The sequence below is a fragment of the Hypanus sabinus genome, chromosome 6 (assembly GCF_030144855.1).
Source record: "Hypanus sabinus isolate sHypSab1 chromosome 6, sHypSab1.hap1, whole genome shotgun sequence".
Lineage (NCBI taxonomy): Eukaryota > Metazoa > Chordata > Chondrichthyes > Myliobatiformes > Dasyatidae > Hypanus > Hypanus sabinus.
The window spans coordinates 26,503,602-26,524,319 of NC_082711.1; the positions used below are offsets into that span (position 1 = coordinate 26,503,602).

Below are 20,718 nucleotides of genomic sequence, written 5' to 3' on the forward strand. Positions count from 1 at the left end.
TTAATAGACCCAGGTTATTTGGTGAAGGTGCACTCAGAGTGCCTGGGGAGTGGTTGAATACAAATGAGAGGCACTTTGAGTCATTTAAGGAGACAGTTAGAGATCATCCTCATTGGTTATACACTCAGTGGCCAGTTTATTAGGTACACCTGAACTCCTGCTTGTTAATGCAAATATCTAATCACAGCGCAGCAACTCAATTCATAAAAGCATACAGACATGGTAAAGAGATTTTGTTGGTGTTGAGATGAAACAGAATGGGAAAGAAATGATTTTGACTGTTGTATGATTGTGTCAGGAGGATTGGCTCGGGTATCTCAGAAACTGCTGATCTCCTGGGATTTTCGTACACAACCTTCTCCGGAGTTTACCAGGAATGGTGTGGGAAACAAAAAGAAGTAACGAGTGAGCAGCAATTCTGTGGGTGAAAATGCCTTGTTGATGAGGGAGGTGAGAGGAAAATGTCCAGACTGGTTCGAGCTGACAGGTAGGTGATATTAACTCCAATGACCATGCATTGCAATAGTTTTGTGCAAAAGAGCATATCTGAATGTAGGACGTATTGAACCTTGAAGCGGATGGGCTACAGCAGCAGCGGAAGGCCATGAATGTGCACTCAGTGGCCACTTTATTAAGTACAGGACTTTCAGAATAAAGTGGTCACCGAATGTACATGGACCAGAGCAGCAAGAAATAAAGGGCTCAAAAAGCAAATATAAACTGTAGATACTGGAAAATTCTGGAACTACTCAAGGGGTCAGGTAAAGTCTGTGGTGACAGAAACGAAGACATCAATGACCCGTCAGTAGAATGATTTCCTTCCCTACAGAGGCATGCAGGAACCTAAATGTAAGGAACTTTAAAGAGAGTGACAGCTTACAATAGGAAGGAATGATGCACCACTCAATATTCGAGCTCAGCTATCTACAAGAGCACATGCATACTTTGTGCCTTTGGGCGAAGAACGAGGTAGGGCCAGCAGCACATCTCAAGTCTACCTTCTTTGCAACATATTTACCAGCAACTGGCTTCAGGCAAAAAGAAACCTGTTTACAATTAAACTCTGGAACATTTTGTCAAGCTTGCCAATTCTTAAATGGTAAAGATAAGCAAACTGTGATTCCTATCCATTAACTCTATTCTAATTCAGCAAGGTTAAAATATAGAAGGAACTGAAATGGGTCTGATTAAAAAGAATCTGTGCAAATAATGTTGCACACAAGCCACAAATCCCCATTCATTTCATTGTTCTCTCTATAATTAAGTAGCAAAAGTCTAATTCAAGTAACAAGATGGTTGATTTATTGCCAAAAGTACAAATTGGGAATTGATTCTTTGCAGATTATAGAGATTTGAGTGATTTTTTTTTTCTCTCTGCTAAATTTACTTGGTATATTGCCTGAAGTACCTTGGGTCACATTGGCCTAGATTGTCTGTCTCCTACAATTCCTCTTACTTTTAATAGGACTAAATTAGGAGCCTCTAATTAGGTACAGCTGTGTGAGTCATCACTGGAGACTCTTCCCAATACTGAAAATACTTCTATTTGCTAAGTCCTCTTCAGGTTGGCTTGCCTGACCTTATTTTCATTATTCTCCATTCATTTAAAAAAAAAGAAACAAATCAAAGTACATGGTGGTACAAAAACTTCTCCTGGCGAGTGCCCCGAGCGAACAATGCAGAGTTAAGCAAGACCTGGGCTGCTTGGTCCAGTTAGCCTGTGCTTGTGTTTATCCTTCATGTAAGCAAAGGTTCTGAACCTGAATATTTGCGTCTCCATTTCCAGCTTTTCTTTATGTGCCCATTTAACCTATTTTAAATGGCGATGAAGATGTTCCAATTATGTCCTCAGAAGCTAAGTTGCACAGCTTCCAGAAGTCCCTCTGCGATAGCTGCCTCTCCCCTTTTTAAAAAAAAATATTCCCAGGACGCTATGGTTGCCTTTAAGACCAGCACTTACTGTCCTTTTCTAATTGCCCGTGAGAAGTGACCGGTGAGCTGCCTTTAAGCTGTTGTGTAGCCCTAGTATTGTGGGAGGGGGACATGCAGATTCCATAAGTAACAGTACTCTACTTGCGTCACGTTGCTATTTGACATGGGGGGGGGGCTGTGGGTGAGATGAACCTGTGGATAATGACGTTCCATTGACCCTGTTCACCTTTTTAGGTGATGATCAGTTTCTTGAACTGACCTGCAGAACCTGGACCCTACCTCAGCAATGGAAAATGGAACACTATGGACCATGTCTTTTATTACCATGGAATGTTTTTGATTGCCTCTCCTTTTTCATGAACGTTTTATTTTTGCAAACTTTTATTTCCACTGTGTGGGCTAATCTTTTGCATAATCTGTTTATAATTCATTCACCTTATTTGTATTAGGTATCCTTCAATATGATTGCATGAATGTCATTTTCTCCCACAGTAATTTCTACACCCCCCATCCCCTTTTCTTCATTCCCATTCTGGTTAGCTCTCATCTATTCTCTTCTCATCTGCCCCTCATCTCCTCCTTCCCTTTCTCCTATGGTCCACTAACTTCTATCTGATTCCTTTTTCTTAAGCTCTTTATCTCTTCTATCTATCACCTCTCAGCTTCTTACTTCATTCCCTCTCCCTCACAAATCCAGCTTCTTCCTTACCTGGTCTCACCTACCATTTAGCATACTGGTTAGCACAACAGTTTACAGCACCAGTGACCCAGAGTTCAATTCCCGCTGCTGCCCGTATGGAATTTGTACCTTCTCCCTGTGACTGTGTGGGTTTCCTCCGGGTGCTCTGGATTCTTCCCAAAGAACTACCTGTTAGTAGGCTAATTGGTCATTGTCGCTTGTCCTGTGGTTAGGCTAGGGTTAAATTGGGGGACTGTTGGGCGGAGTGGCTCGAAAGGCTGTAAGGGCCTATTCTGTACTGTATTCAAATAAATAAATAACTTGTAATCATCTCCTTCCCCCACCACCTTATTCTGGCTTCTGCCCCCTCCATTTGCAGTCTTGATGAAGGGTCGCAACCTGAAACGTCGACTGTTTATTCCCCTCCATAGATGCTGCCTGACATGGTGTGTTCCTCCAGCACTTTGTGTGTGGTGCTCTGTGAATCTCTTGTGTTTATAATTAACATTCTGCATGATGTCTGCATTTACATGCTTGTGAGTTCTCATTGTACTATACTTCAAACACTTTTGCCCAGGACAACAAACCTGATGGTAGAGCTTGTAGAGTGGTGAACTGTTGTTGTAGAAGTCTGGGTAGCTTTTGCAAGCACTTGGTTGAAGGTCACATTGCAGACATCATTCGCGGGTGTTGTAGGAGGGAATGGATATTTAGGGGATGGTTAGTGTATCAGAAAGTTGGAATGCTTTATCCTGAAAGTTATGAAGCATTCTGAATTTGATTTTACTCATTCTGACAAATGGAAAGTGTTCTATCATGATCATCAATAGTGATGGAACACTAATGGGTCATGGGTTAAGGGTCAAAGGTGAAAAGTTTTAAGGGGAACAAGAGGGGAAATTTCTTCACTCTGAAGGTGGTGAGAGCATTGAATTAGCTGCCAGTGCAAGTGGTGCATGAGATTTCGATTTCAACACTTAAGAGAAGTTTGGATGGCCTAGCTACATGGAGGGCCGTGGTCTGAGTGTACATCAACGAGACTAGCCAGTCAGCACAGACTAGATAGGCTGAAGGGCCTGTTCCATTCTGTAATTTTTTTTAATGACTCTATACCTTGGGTATGGTGGAAAGACTGAGGGAGTCAGGAATTCCATTGCTCATTGCTAAACATCCTGCCTTTAACCTGCTCTAGTAACCATTTCTTTGTGACCTCTAAGGTGTTGACGGTATTAAGCAAAGATAACCTAGGATTGTATTATTATTTTATTATTATTGCTACTCTAAGGTTTTAGGAAATGTAAATCCTATAACTATATATATCGGACTATGTATTTTTTCACTCTCTCAATCTTGTACAAAGTATATTTATTATCAAAGTATGTATACATTATACAACCTTGAGACTTGTCTCCTTACAGGCAGCCACGAAACAAAGAAACCCAAAAGAACCCATAATAAAAGGCCGTTAAACACCAATGTGCAGAGAAAAAAAACAAATTGTCAAGTTGCTTTTTATTGTCATTCTGACCATAAACTGCTGGTACAGTACACAGTAAAAATGAAACAACGTTCCTCCAGGACCCTGGTGCTACATGAAACCACACAAAACTGCACTAGACTATGTGAAACAACATAAAAACGACTCTAGACTGCAGACCTACATAGGACTACATAAAGTGCACAAAACAGTGCAGGGTAGTACAATAATCAATAAATGAATAATTAAACAAGACAATAGGCACAGTAGAGGAAAAAATTGCAAAGTCAGTCTAGACTCTGAGTATTGAGGAGTCTGATGGCTTGGGGGAAGAAACTGTTGCACAGTCTAGTCGTGAGAGCCCGAATGCTTCGGTACCTTTTGCCAGATGGCAGGAGGGAGAAGAGGTTGTGTGAGGAGTCTGTGGGGTCCTTCACAATGCTGTTAGCTTTGCAGGTGCAGCATGTGGTGTAAATGTCTGTAATAGCGGGAGGAGAGACCCCGATGACCTCACTATCTGCCGCAGGGTCTTGCGATCTGAGACGTTGCAATTTCAGAACCAGGCAATGATGCAGATGCTTCAGATGCTCTCAATACATCCTCTGTAGAATGTGGTGAGGATGGGGATGGGGGTTGGAAAACAATAAATGCAAGCGAATAGTGTTCTGAGCTGAAGTCTGTCCCCAGTTGCTTACTTCAGTGCAGAACAGTGTAAGTGTCACAGAGCATCGAGCTGAACCAGCCATTTCCCACCTTGGGCCCTGACACCCTGACCTTTCCAGTTGGGCCTGGCACCTAAATTGTCATTCAAGCAACGGGTTCGATGGCTCCCATATGCTCTGGGGCCTGGACCACATCATCTCAATTCAGCCTGTACCTGGCCTTTCCGATTCAGCATGGTGCTTAAATCCATTGAACCTTGTGTTTCCTTGCTCTCAGTGACAGGCCCGCTGCCTTGGTTCTGCCACATCAAATTACCTTCAAGCCCAAAGGGAAGTTGCAGACTATTGCTTGTGGCAATCATTTACCAGAAAAAGAGTGATTAACAAAGCTTTTAGTTGGTTTCCTTGTTTCATTCGCCACCAGCCAGGAGTTGATGAGATTCACCAGCGCCATCTTAAATCAGATACTAATGTTGCTATGTTTTCTGTTATTTATTTTGCATGCATAAATTTTATCTATACAGTAATTTATTTTACTTTATTTATTTTAAATAATGTTTATCCTCATCCTGTGATGTTGCTGCTAAAAGCTGATTTTCATAGCATTTTTATACCCTATGTATGTCTAAAACAACAATAAACTGAACTGATAAATGCCAATGACAGGTGATTAGAATCAATTTTGTAAGAGACATGACTGTTACTTGTCATTAATCAGACTAAGGATGATTTGTTTTCACAGATTTGGCCTGCTTAAGGCAAGGTCATAGTTTGACAGGCAAACTGTAATGGAGGCCTTCAAGGGCTGAAAGACCTGCCATTGGTGTAGATGTTTCAGATACAGTCAGGAACATTCACATCATGAGAAGTAAAGCCAGATCTCTGAGTCTCCAAAGAGAGTAAAATAGAACAGAACAGATGCACTTAGGTTGCATCTACTCTGTATTTTACATCAATCTTTACTTGGGAAGAAGAAGCTGATAGTGTCTCAGCCAATGAGAACAATTTGAGAGAGAAACAGAACAAATATTTCAGTTCTTTTTCTTTTAGGGATACAATCAGAATCGGGTTTATTATCACTGACATAACGTGTACGTCATGTCATGAATGTTTGGTGTTCCCAATGTGGCCTCATCCACATTGGTGAGACCCATCATAAATTAGGGAACTGCTTTGCCGAGCACCTCCGCTCCATCAACCAAAAGCAGAACTTCCGAATGGCTAAGTATTTTAATTCCCATTCCATCTCTGTTCCATCATGTGAGTCCCTGACCTTCATTTGTGCTATGATGAGGCTAACCTCAGGGTGGAAGAACAACAGCTTATATTCCATCTGGGTGGCCTCCAACCTGATGGCATGAACATTTCTCCTTCTGGTAAAAAAAATTCTTCCCCTCTTCTATTTACCACTCTGGCCTCTTACTACTTCTCACCTACCTATCACCACCCTTCCCCAAAGTCTCCTCCTCTTTCCCTTTCTCCTATGGTCCATTCTCCTCTCCTCTCAGGTTCTTTCCTCTTTTGTCCTTTACCTTTCATACCAGGCTGGCTTTATCCATCACCTTCTCACTCACCTCCTTCCCCTCCCTTTTTATTCTGGCACATTCCCCCTTTTCCAGCCCTGAAGAAGGGTCTCAGCCTGAAACCTTGACTGTTTATACATTTCCATAGATTCTGCCTAGCCTGCTGAGTTCCTCCAGCATTTTGTGTGTGCCAGTCGTAAAACAGCAGTAAAGTACAATGCATAAAAATTACTACAAGTTACAGTAACTTCAACTTCAAGTTTATTGCCATCTGACTGTGTGTATATACAACCAAACGAAACAACATTCTTCTGGACCACAGTGTATCCACAAAACATATATCACACACAGCACATAAACCAAAATATTATGCTGTAAATAAGTTAACAAAATATAATTCAAAATGTATGTAGTAAAGTGCAGCACAGGTAAACTGTAAACAGTAAATGGCTCGCTGATCCGGTGACAAGACCTTAGTGGTGGCAGGGTATTGATTAGTCTTGCAACCTGAGGGAAGAAGCTGTTGCCCAGTCTGGTAGGCCTAGTCCTGATGGTAGTGGGTCAAAGAGATTGTGGGATGGGTGACAGGGATCCTGAAGAATGCTTCAGACTCTTTGTCTGCGATGCTCCCGGTAAATGTCACCAACAATGTGGATGCAGACCCTTCTGTCCTCTGTAGGGTCTTGCAGATTCTGTACAACACAATGAGGCAGCCAGACAGAGCACTCTCAATGGTGCTCCTGTAGAAAGTTGTTAGAATGGGGTCAGGGAGCCTTATATGCCTGAGTCTCCTCAAAGTGTAGACACTGTTGAGCCTTCTTGACTAGTGGAGAGGTGTTGGGAGTCCAGGCTAGAGCTTCAAGGTACTTTGTGCTCTTCATTCTCTCCCAGGCAGAGCCATTGATGTGCAATGGAGAGCGGTTGACTTGTGCCTTCCTGAAGTCCACGCTTATTTGTTTTGTCTTGTCCATGTTGAGATTGAGGTCGTTCTTCTCACACCGTATGATGAGCCTGTCTGCCTCCCCACTGTATGTTAACTTGTCATTGTTGCTTATGAGGCCATCCACCAGCGAATTTGCCGGTGCAGTTGAGTCAGCAGTGGACTGAGCGCACAGCCCCGTTGGGCACCAGTGCTTAGTGTGATGGAGCTTGAGGTGTTACTGCCAACTCAGATTGACTGGGGTCTTCTTGTCAAGAAGTCCAAGATCAAGCTACAAGTTCAAGACTCAGTTACAGTAAGGAATATTTTAATAATATGTAGTGTGAAAAGAGAGCAAAAAGCGATGTAGTATTCATGGGTTCATGGTCTGTTCAGAAATCTGATGCTTGGTGGGAAGAAGAGTGTGAGTGTTATGCTGCCCAATTACACCCCTGTGACAGATTAATCTACTAACCTGCATGTCTGTAGAGAATGGGAGGAAACTGGAGCACCAGAGGAAACCAACACAGACACAGGGAGAATGTACAAATTTCTTACAGATATCAGGTGGGAATTGAACCCAGGTAGCTTTATGCTAACTGCTATGCTATTGTGGTGCCTCGATGAAAGGTCATTGATCTGAAATGTTAACTCGATTTCTTTCACCACAGTTAGTGCCTGACTGCTGCCAACACCTCCTGATTTTGTGGCTGAGTTCCAGCAGCTGTAGATTTTGGCTCTAAAAAATGCAGCTGAGATTCTGGATGAGCTAGAAACAGACCAGGAGGAAATACTGGAAAGGCCAGCTGTATTTGAAGTGGATAAATCATTTGTGAAGTGAGAGAAGACATTACAGAGACTCCGTACACTTCCATATATCTATAGAATGCAGCTGAAAAAATTGTGTTACATCCTTAGAACATAGAACAATACAGCCCCTCTGCCCACAACATTGTGCCAACCTTTTAACCTATTTTAAAATTAATCAATCTAATCCTTGCCTCCCCTTAACCCTAAGTAACATATAGATCAGTGCTTAGGCCCCAGCTGTTCACAATCTATATCAAAGAATAGGTTGAAGGGACCTCATGTTCCATTCCCAAGTTTGCTGATAACACACAACTAAATGGGAATAGTTTCACCCCCCCACACCATTGAGAGCATCTTCAAAAGGCAATCTTTCAAAAAGGTGGCATCCATCATTATAGTCCCCAACACCCAAGATGTGCCCTCTTGTTTCTACCATCAGAGAGGTGGTTCAGGACCTTGAAAAGACACACTCAATGTTTTAAGAACAGATTCTTCCTCTCCAACATCAGATTTCTAAATTGACAACGAATCCAAGAACACTCCCTCACTAATTTTGCTCTCTATATTTGTCATTGTAATTTATAGTTTATATTGTGTATTGCACTGTACTGCTGCTGCGAAACAACAAATTTTACAACAAATGTCAGTGATAATAATCCTGATCCTAATTTTGATTCTGATTGCCTTTGCTGTCCTATTTATTAAAAAAAATACAAGGATTAATCCTGAACTGCAGAGCAAAGTGGTTATGAAAGTTCTGGAAATAATGGTCACAGGGACAAGAGAGGATTGATTAGAGAAAGGCAGCAAAAATCTGCTAAAGTAGTAACTAACTTGATTGTGATCTTGATTGATTGTGACAGAAATGGTTGATGTTGTTATTCTGGCATATGTGAATTTCTAAAAGGTGTTTGGTAAAGTGACACATAATGGGCTTCATATGAAAATGGATATTCATGGAAGGAAAAGAAAGACCAACTAAGTAGAGGAAGACAGAAATAAGAAGGTTTTTATAGTTTGCAGGGAAGTGTACAGGAGAGTTCCTCTGTAAGCCCCTCAGCTTCTCTTGGTACAGTATATTTATCAATGACTTGGACATGGGTGTACAGGGTGATACTTGGAAATTTGCAGTTGACACTGTGAAAAGGACTTCAGGACTTCTCCAAATTTCCGAAATCCCAAGAGCAATGCTGACTGAAATTTGGTCATCTGGAGCTTAGCTCCTGGTTGGGTCAGCCATGGCAGTAAGGCTGAAGGGGAGGTTCCAGAACGAAGAGTGATCCAAACAAGACCTCAACCAAGGAGCTGGCGGAAGATTATGCCACATCACAATGCCAGTGAAGGTGGAGGAAGGCTGCAGCAGTGAAGCGACCCCAGTGGTCTTGCACTCCATGTTACTGGACTCTGATCTGTCAAGGACCATGTGGTGGCTGCTTATATGTTTGCCGTCTCAGGTGAAACAAAGTCACGCACAGACATTTTCCATTAAGGGAATCCACCCTGACATTCCAGATTGATTGATATGTCGATCCTGAATAAGTCTCTACAGCTACCTGAAATCCCTCCAGTGGATAACCTCATAGGGGAACATCATACTCGACTTGAGTGATTGCACCACTACTACCACCAATAGACTTCAGGGAGATGTGGATGGGCTGATGGAATGGGTACTAGGGGCAGATAAAATGTGAAATGTTGGATAAAAAGACAATATGAATAAAAGGGTACAATTCTAAAAGGGGTGAAAGAACAGGGATCGTTTGATGTATCTTTTGACGTTTGTGCATGAGCTGCTGGAAGCTCAGGTCAGATGGAGACAGACACTAAATGTGGGTATGGAATCCAGGGCTTTATAAGTAGAAGCACAGAATACAAGATCACAAAAGACTTACTGAGCCTTCAGAGGAGGACTGTGTCTTTAATAAAGTTGTAGAAGATGAGATTTACTAAAGTGATTCCAGGGAATAGGCTAAGAAAGCTGGGATCATTCTTGGATTTGAAAAGGTTGTAAGGGGATTTGATAGAATTTTTTTAAATTTATGAAGGATATGGATAAAAGATGGGGAGAAACTGTTCTGATTGATAGATGACATTCAGTGATGAAAACTGGCCAAACATACAAGAGGCAAAGCATCTATGAATTGAATCTTGTGGACAGGTTTGCTAGAAATATTGGAGATGGTTTAAATTAATTTGGGAGGGGGATGGAAACCGGACTGACAAGGCTGATGATAGAGCATTTGGTATTCAATTTGATGCATTGTGTAGTGAGACTGAGGAAGTACAGGCAGATAACGGGGTAAAATGCAGTCAGTGGGATGAGTTGGAGTGTAACATAGGGGCAAAATCAAAGGGTGATGATTACAGGACTGAAGGTGTTGTATTTGAATATACACACACTATGTGGGATAAGGTAGATGACCTTGTAGCACAATTAGAGATTGACAGATATGATATTGTGGCCATTTCTGAATCGAGGCTAAAAGAAGATCATAATTGGGAGCTCAAATACAAGGATATGCCTTGTATCGAAAGGACAGGCAGGCAGGCAGAGGGCTTTGTGTATCTTAAAAAAATAAAAAAATTTAAAAATTGAAGTCAAATCCTTAGAGTTGACATTGGATTGGAAGCTGTAGAATCCTTGTGGGAGAGTTAAGAAACTGCAAGGGTAAAAATGTCCCTCATGGGGTGTATGTAGTATATACAGACCTCAAAACAGTAGCCAGAATGTGGAATGTAAATTATGATGGGAAATAGAAAATACGGAGCTTTGACTATGGAGCTTTAAGGTAAAGGAACCCTTAGGAGATGGTGACCATGATATGATAAAATTTACACTGCAGTTTGAGAGGAAGAAGCTAAAATCAGATGTATCAGTGGAGTAAAGAGATTTATAGAGGCATGGAAGAGAAGCTTGCCAAAGTTGATTGGAAGGGCACCCTAGCAGGGATGACAGCAGAGCAGTAATGAGTGGAGTTTCAGGGGAATTCAGAAGGCACAGTATTGATACATCCCAAAGATGTAGAGGTATTTTAAAGGGAGGGTGATGCAACTGTAGCTGACAAGGGAAGTCAAAGACAGCATAAAAGCAAAAGAGAGGGCAAAATATGTAGGTAAGCTATCCAATAATATAAAAGATGATACCAAAAATTTTATCAGATAAATAAAGTAAAAGAGAAGCAAGAGTGGATATAGGAACAGCTGTAAAATGACGATAGAGAGGTAGTAATGGAGAGCAAGGAAGTGTCAGAAGAACTCTAAGTATTTTGCGTCAGTTGCCTGAGTATTTTGCAACACTAGCAGTGTGCTAGAAATTCAAGAGTGTCAGGGGAAAAAGTGAGTGCAGATGGTATTACGAAGGAGAAGATGCTTGGGAAGCAGAAAGCTCTGAAGGTAGATAAGTCACCTGGACCAGATGGACTACAACACAGGCTTCAGAAAGTGAGAGTTGAAAAGATTATGGATGCATCAGTAATGATCTCTCAATAATCATTAGTTTCTGGAAAGCTTCTTTTGGACTGGAAAATTGCATATGTCACTTCACTCTTCAAGAAGGGAGAGAGGCAGAAGAAAGGTGGTTGGGAAGATATTGGAATCCATTATGAAGGATGATAATTCCAGGGTGCTTGAAGGCAAATGATAAAGTGGGCCAAAGTCAGCAAAATTTCCTTAATGGGAAATCTTGCCTGACAAATCTGTTGGAGCTCTTTGAGGAAATAACAACCAGGGTAGACGGTCAGTGAATGCTGTGTTCTTGGATTTTTGGCAAGCCTTTGACAAGATGCCACATATGGAGCTGCTGAACAAGATAAGAACTCATGGTATTCCAGGAAAGACACTAGCATGATTGGAAGATTGGCTGACTAGGAGGAGACAAAGAGTGGGAATAAAGAGAGCCTATTCTGTTTGCCTGCCAGTGTCTAGTGGTGTTCCACAGGTGTTTATGTTGTATGTCAATGATTTAGGTGACAGAATTGAAGGCTTTGTGGCCAAGTTTGCAGATGATAAAATATAGGTGGAGGAGCAGATAGTGTTGAAGAAGCAGGGAGTCTGCTGAAGGATTTAGACAGATTGAGGGAATGGGCAAAGAAGTGGCAGATTGAATATAGTGTAGGGTAGTGTATGATCATGAACTTTGGTAGGACGAATAAAGATGTAGTCTATTTTCTAAACGGGGAGAAAATTCAAAAATCAGAGGTGCATAGCGACTTGAGAGTTTTTGTGCAGGATTTCTTAAAGGTCAACTTGTAGGACCAGAGGGCACAGCCTCCGAAAAGAAGGGTGTCCATTGACAATGGAAATGAGGAGAGATTTTTTTAGCCACAGGGTAGTGAATCTGTGGAATTCATTGTCATGGATGGCTGTGGAGGTCAGGTAATTGAGTATATTTAAAGCAGAAGTTGATATGTTTTTGATTAGTACGGGCATAAAAGCTTCCAGGGAGAAGGCAGAAGAATGGGGTTGAGAGAGATAATAAATCAGCCGTGATGGAATGGTGGACTAGACTCAATTGGCCAAATGACCTAATTCTTCTCCTGTGTCTCATGGTCTTAAGGGCTTATATGTTAATTTTGTGCAAAACTGATGTCCTCACTTAAGCAGCCAGAACAATTTTTTAAATTAACTGCTCTTTTTAAAAAAAATAAATTGCATGTCTTCCTTGAAAAATCACCTTTGAAGTAACTATATATATATAATATATATCTTGAAGAAATCATTAATGAATATCAAAATGAATGGTCAGATGATGCTTTTAATGTGTGCCTTTAATGAGATCAATGGCATGGTCTCCTGCAAGAGTCCATAAGATTACTGGCCTGCAAGATTGTTTAAACAAGAGGACTGCCAACTCCACCAAGTGTGGTACGTTAGGGACAGCTGTCATGGTCGTGCTTGCAGCCAAAATAATCAGCAAACCATGAGTTAAATGATTTATCATGCTTATTCCTCCTACTGACCACCCACTCTGCTAGACTGTCCAATCATCCATCAGAATTTTTATCACTGGTAGCAAGAATAATTTCCCCGCTTCAGCCACGATGATATTTAAACCTGATGTAGTTATATTATCTGCTATTTTCAGCACCAAATGCAGAGGATAGAAAATGATGTACTGTCTTAACAGATACAAGCATGAGTTAACAGCCAGCTGCAGAGATAATTGAAGCAATCCTAGGGACATTGGATGAGATTTAAATTCTCTATCCAGGGGAATATGTGGAGCTCGTATTCATCTGAGAGAAATGGTTGTGATCAGTGTATGTTTGCATGTTAAATTTGCAACGTAAGGATAGTATTGAATACAATTTGGTGTCCAGGGAGGGGTAACATTTCTGCTGAAGGGGTTTGTCGTGTCCTGTCTGGGGCACTTTGTGTCCCACCAGACACTGACTTGTGGCTCCAATTAATTGATGGCACACGACAGTGACTCCACCCTGTTCATTGGTTCAATAGGTGGACTAAGAGAAATGAGGATAGCCAGTGGGTTTCATACCCTGGTGAGAGAGGGACATGCCTGTCCCATTCTGTGAAGTCAGCTCTGGTGAACTGGGTGGATGAGATGAACTGTGAGATCCGACAGCTGGGAAGGAGGTTTTACAATGCATTGTGGACCAGGCACAGAAGAAGTCATGGTCATTTGCTGCAACAAAGGATGACCCCAATTTGTGATGACTACTTGTATCACTGGACTTGGACTTCCAAAGACAAGGGAATATAACTACCTCCTGTACAATGGCTTTTCCATTAAAAAAAAATTCTCCTGCACTGGTGTCCTGTCATTGTTAGAAACAATGACCAATCAATGATTGTATTCAGATGATATGCAATATTTTACGGTGCACAGATAAGGAATATACGAATTAGAGTGGATCAGGAGGGATTTTTTCACCAAATGGTGGGATTAGAATCTGAAACATAATATTCGTGGCATCTTGAATGGCTAATCTCTAGAAGGCTATGGACTGAGTGATGGCAAATGGGATAATTATAGTTAGACCATAAGACATGAGAGCAAATTAGGCCATTCAGCCCATCGAATCTGCTCCATCATTTCATCATGGCTGATCCCAGACCGTGTTTATCCCCATTCATGTGCCCTCTTGTCATATCCCTTGATGCCCAGACCAATCAGGACTCTATCAACTTCTGCTTTAAATATGCCCAAAGGCTTGGCCTCCACCGCAGTCTGTGGCAATACATTCCACAGATTCACCACTCTTCGGCTAAAAAAAGAGTACTTAATGGATAACCAGGACCAAATTGGTGGGACAAAGGGCATGCTTCTGTACTAAATAATGCCATGACCCTATTAAAACTTCAACTTCCTAACTATCACCTAACACTGAATGACACACGATTCTCTGTAGATTCTAAGACAGTGGATTGTCTAAGACTGCATGTGAAACATTTTGTCTAACATTCTGAATATTACGTTTCTATCGACATTCTTAATCTTTTCTGTCAATGTAGGTTATGATTCATACACTTTCTGTCTGTGCACTGACCTGTTTCTTACACTAGTAAAAGCTCTTGATGGAGGTTGGAAGCCGTTGGAAGCACACCGACACTGAAATCTAACACAATCATTATTAGCAAGAACAAAGGTTACTGTGTAAAAGTCTAAGGCACCCTAGATTTTTTTTAATATGGTTTCAAATGGTATGACCTCGTCAGAGCCCTGATCTCAACATTATGAGGGTGCCTGGGATTACCTCAAGATACAGAAGTAAGCAAGACAGCCAAAATCTGCAGAAGAACTGTGACAAATTCTCCAAAATGCTTGGAACAACCTACTACCTGATTTTTCTTTTCATAAGGCTGCACGACAGTGTACTTAAAGAGAATTGATGCAATATTGAGTTGATTTAATAATGTACTGTTTACTGCTCTTTAAAGTATGTTTTTCGATATTTTGAAACATTTTATTTCATTATTTTTGAAAACACCTTTGCTTTACTGAAGTTTTTACATGGGCCTTAGATTTTTGCACAGTACTGTATGCCACCAGACCTAGGTTACCTCCAACACGTATTCCGTCACTGGCATGATACACAAGCAAGGAATTGATTCCATAACATTATCACGAGAGCATAATTGGAATATGGAATGCATCAGAACTCCAATGCAGAGGAAATAACCAAGGAAAATTTTTTAAAAGATCTTTATTTGTCATGTGTTCGTTGAAGCATGCAGTGAAATGTGTCACTTGCATCAAGAAAAAACAATGAGGATTGTACCGGGCAGCCTGCAAATGTCACCACACTCCCACATAGCATGGCCACAACTCAGACGTCTTTGGAATGTGGGAGAGAAACTACACAGTTATGGGGTGGGGGGGGGGGGAAACATACAAATTTGGAGACAGTGGTGGGAATCAAACTCTGGTTGGTGATCACTGGTACTGTAATGGAGTTATGCTCTCTGCTACAGTACTATTCCACTTCCCAACTGGATGAAAGCCCACCAGCTCCTTTGTAATTAACACTTGGTAAGGAGCAGGTGCTGATCTATTAAGGAGTTAAAATCACAGCTTGCTTAATTGTTTAAGATGGCAACGGAGATTCGGCAGCCTGACAGCTATCAAGTAAGGATCAAGTATCAATACACCCACAAGGCGCAAAGTGCTTGCACATGTTAACATAGTTGCAAAGAAGTGTAATTACAAGCATAGCGGTCAAACAAAATGTTTTTACTTAGATTAATTCACATTTTAATCCCTTACAGAGGCAGCAAGAAGTCTGAGCTCTCCAAACTTCTCATACCACAGATGTCACATGGCCTCGTACCACAGAAACCAGGGAGGACTGAAAAATTGTAATCAAAGTCTCCACAATTTCTCCTCTTACATTTTTAAACACCCCGGAATATATTTAAGCCAAACCTGACAAAGTATCCATTTTCAAAGATGATTCTTTTTAATGCCTTTACTATATTTTGCACTCTCCTGCCTGAACTACACATCAATGTCAGTTTCTATTCACAGATTTTTATATTCCTGATGCTTCTGCTTGGGGTGTAGATGAAGAAATTAAATCCGCATTTACAGCTCATTTTTAACTGAATGATTTACTGGATCATTTCACTTCCCAAGACAAATCGACCATGGAAGTCACAAATCATTTCATCTAAGAATGAAATATGTACATTAATTGCTGGGCACACTCAGCAGATCAGGCGGCATCTGTGAAAAGAGAAATACAGTCGGCTCTCCTTATCCACGGAGTCCACACGCACAGATTCAACCAACTGTGGATCGGGAAAACCTCAAAGTTCTCTCTCAGCACTCGTTGCTTGAGCATGTACAGACTATTTTTTCTTGTCATTATTCCCTAAATATAGTATAACAACTATTTACATTGTATTAGGTATTATAAGTAATCTAGAAATGACTTAAAAGTACAAGCAGTCCCTGGGTTATGAATGAGTTCCTTTCCTGAGTAGGTCTTAAGTCAGATTTGAAGTTGGAACAGGTATATCCGGTATTATTTAGCATCAGTTAGTCAAATGTTTTTCTTAGTATATAATATAGATTTTACCTTTCTATGCATATAAAACACTTAAACATACGTATTTCAATAATTAAACCACTGCTTAGCTTAGTAATAATTGTAGCTTTTATCAGGGCAGGGCCTTTCACATGCTCCATTTAAATTGTTCCGATCATTGACCAACTGTAGCCTAACGCTTTTCCATTGACTGATGGCATTCCACCTCTTTCCGGTCGCTTTATTACTTCCACCTTTTTTTCAATCGTGATCGTGATTATTTTCGTGAACAGAAACTGCGGATTCAGAGTTGCTCCGGGTCCTAAAGTCCACTGCACTGAGCCATGTTAAATTAAGTCCGGGGTTCTGCTGGGACCTAAAGACCACCGCATTGAGCCAGGTTAATAAATAAGGGACTTGAGCATCCGTGGTTTTTGGTATCTGTGGGGGGGGGGGGCGTCTCAGAACCAATACCCCATGGATAAGGAGGGCCGACTGTAGTGTTAACAGCTCAGAATGAAATTACTTCATCCACTATCTGATAAAGGATCTTCTTGTTGAAGTCAAGGAGATGCCCACCTAACAAGGGATAAGCAGTGGAAAGGATGAGCAGTTTCAAATTCCTGGGTGTCAACATCTCTGAAGATCTGTCTTGGGGCCAACATATTGATGTAATTATGAAAAAGGCCTGTTAGTTGCTAAATTGCATTAGTTTGAGGACAATTGGTAGGTCACCAAAGACTCTAGCAAATTTCCACAGATGTACAGTGGAGAGCATTCTAACAGGTTGTATCACCGTCTGGGATGTGGGGCCAACTGCACAGGACCAGGAAAAGCTACGGAGCTTGCAGTTCAGCCAGTTCCATCGTATGGACTAGCATCCCCAGCACTGAGGACACCTTCAAAAGGCGATGCCTCAAAGTGGTTGCATCATTCAGCAAGGACACCCATCACCTAGGACATGCTGTCTTGGAGTCAGTGCAGAAACAGACCCATCCACTCATCTAATCCATGCTGAATTATTAATCTGGCTATTCCCATTGACCTGCACCCAGATCATTGGCCTCCATACCCCTCCCATCCATGTACTTATCTAAATTTCTCTTGAATGTTGAAACTGAACCTGCATCCACCACTTCTGCTAGCAGATCATCCCACACTCTCACCACCCTCTGAGTGAAGAAGCTTCCCCTTATGATCCTTTAAACATTACATCTTCCACCCTTAACCTTTGACTTCTAATTCTAGTCTCACTCAATCTCAGTGAAAATGCTTGCTTTGCAGTTACCCTATTTATACCCCTCACACGTCTATTAAATCTCCCCTTATTCTTCTATTACTACCATCAAGGAGGAGGTACAGGAGCCTGAAGGCACACACTCACCATTTTAGGAACTGTTTCTTCCCCTCCACCATTTCCAAACAGGCAATGAATTTGTTCCATGAATGCTACTATACTATCTTTGCTTATGTTTTGCACTACTTATTTAAATTTTTATATATTCCTTATTGTAATACATTTATGTATTGCACTGTACTGATGCAGCAAACAACAAATTTCATGACTTATGTCAGTGATATTAAACCTGATTCTGATTCTGAATCTGGTGCATTAACTCTGTTTCTCTTTTCACGGATGCTGCCTGACCTGTTAAGTGTTCTTACTATTTTTTTGTTTTTATTTCAGATTTCCAGGATCGGTAGATTTTTTTGAATTTAGGATATGTGCATCAAGAGTGATCTCCAATGGGCCATTTATCTACTGTCCAGTGGAAAACAGAGTTGGCAAAGAATTGGCTCCATCCTGTCAGCTGATGGTTCTCAACAATAGACCTTGCAATGAAGTGTTTTCTCTCAAGCAACCATTTGCACTGAAGTTGCATTAATGCTCTCAGTGGGGTGTATGTTCCTACTAGCTGTGTTCCAGTAAAAATATTTAACTTGCTTGCACCACGTCTCTTTGTGTGCTTCCATAATGCAGGTGCTAACCCATTTGTTTTCGTAGTGACACGCAACACGTTTACATAGGAATGGTACCAGTGGGAAAATACCTGCCTCTGGTGTTCCTCAGTAGCAGAAATGCTGGCCTATAAAACTAAATTTTGTTTGAAGGTTGGACCATCAATCTATCACCATCAGGCCAAGAACTGTTCAGTTCTGCAAAATCAATATACACAATATCACAAGGACTAATTGGTGTTGACAGCTCAAATACAGTACAACACCAGAATTTCCTACTTAAATTTCCCTACCTCTCTCTACCTTAAATCACTGCTTAAAACCTCCTTTTTGACCAAATTCATGTTCAGCTATCTGGATATCCTCTTACACTGTACATTGTCACATTCTGGGTGGCATGGTAGAGTAACGGTCAACATAATGCTTCACAGTGCCAGCAATCAGAAGATTGGGGTTCAGTTCCCACTGCTGTCTGTACATTCTCCCCGTGAGCACATGGGTTTCCTCTGGGTACTCTGGTTTCCTCCCACATTCTAAAGATGTCAGGTTAGGTCTAGAAAGTTGTGGGCATGCTGCATTAGCACTGGAAGCATGGTGACATTTTCTGTCTGTTCCCAGCACATCTTTGGACTGTGTTGGTTGTTGACACAAACAAAGTATTTTATGATCTGTTTTGATGTGCATATAACAAATAAAGCAGATCTTTATCACGGTTCTATGGTCGACTTTGGGTCTACATTTAAAGTGCTATTAAGTTTGTTGTTGTGGTTGCTAAAGTCACAATAAATAATAGTACGTGTGCCTCTTATTAACTATAGTGGTAACTAAGATTTTGATGTCTTGCTATTTCCCTGCTTTTGGTTCTGTAGTTCAGGAAGGACGAGAATCTATGCTAATGTTGGATATTGAAACAATGAAAAAAATGTATACAAGAGCCATTGACAAAATTTCTATTTATACAACAGTGGCTGGGTTGCGTTATCCTCAAAAGACAAATATGCTGGATTTTAATTTTTTTTAAATTTCTTACATTTTGGGTCATTGTATTCAGTTTTTCTGCATCATCAGTCTTCAACCTGAAACTTTAACTCGGTTTTCAGCAGTTTTTGTTTTCCTTTCATCGAGCCAGTCCTTTGGCAGGGCTGTATCACCGATTTAGCTTGAATCAAAATATACTTCTATTTGGTTTTGACACCCAGAAAGTTTCTCTTTATGGATCAAATGAATTTGCTTCAAAAGTGTGCAGAATACTAGGGACAGAAGAAACAAAACTACTGCTTGTTGCTAATTCCCCATGCAGAATAAATGATCTTGGTGTAATGTTCTTGTATAAAGTATAACACTGAAATTAAATGATTGGAATCTTTGATGCATTTGAAATGTGACTCGGCAAGTAGCTTTTTTGCCTTGGAGGCTGATAGCTTAAGACCAACTCAAGAGACTTGAGTGCAAGCCTAAGCTTTTGTTTTATTTTGTACATTGGGTGTCGGTATCACTGACCCAAGTCCCTTGTTTATTACCTGTATCTCACTGCCCTTAAGATGGCAGTGCGCCAGCTTCCTGAACCACCTGTGTCCTTGAGGGGAAGGTACTCCCAAGGTGCAGTAAGGTGGGATTTTAGGCTGCTGTCTTCCCACTTCCTTTCCTGTCCTGAACAACAGCCTTGGCCCAAAACATTGATAGTTTATTTACTTCCATGGATGCTGTCTGACTTGCTGAGTTGCCCTAGTATTTTATAGGTGTTGCTTTGGATTTCTAGTATCTGCAGACTTTCTTGTGTGTATGAGATTATTTTTTTTGTTTTGCAGTAGCAGTACAGTACAGTGCAAACACATAAAAATAACTATAAGTTAGACTGTAGAACATAGGAGTAGAATTAGGCCATTTGGCTCATTGAGTCTGCTCCACCATTCAGTCTCTTTTTTTCCCTCCTCAGCCCCACTGCCTGGCCGCCTTCCCATAACCTTTGATATTATCTCCAATCAAGAATCTATCAAGCCCTGCCTTAAATACACCCAACGACGTGGCCTCCACAGCTGCCTGTGGTAATAAATCCCACAAATTCACCACCCTTTGACTCAAGAAATTTCTCTGCATCTCTGTTTTAAATGAACGGCCCTCTATCCTGAGCACTCTTGTCCAAGGCTCCCCACCATGGAGACATTCTTTCCACATCTACTCTGTCTAGGCCTTTCAACATTTGAAAAGTTTCAATGTGATCCCCCTCATCCTTCTAAATTCCAGCGAGTATAGACCCAAAGCTATCAAATG

At 41.1% G+C, this 20,718-nt stretch overlaps 1 long non-coding RNA gene across 1 annotated transcript; it reads left to right on the forward strand.

Annotated features, from left to right (window-relative positions):
- Positions 1-308: 308 nt before the first annotated feature.
- LOC132394973 (uncharacterized) lies at positions 309-18,975 on the forward strand. Its single transcript, XR_009512465.1, has 3 exons — positions 309-487; positions 15,728-15,817; positions 18,176-18,975. It is a non-coding gene; the product is annotated as an uncharacterized LOC132394973 (long non-coding RNA).
- Positions 18,976-20,718: the final 1,743 nt, after the last annotated feature.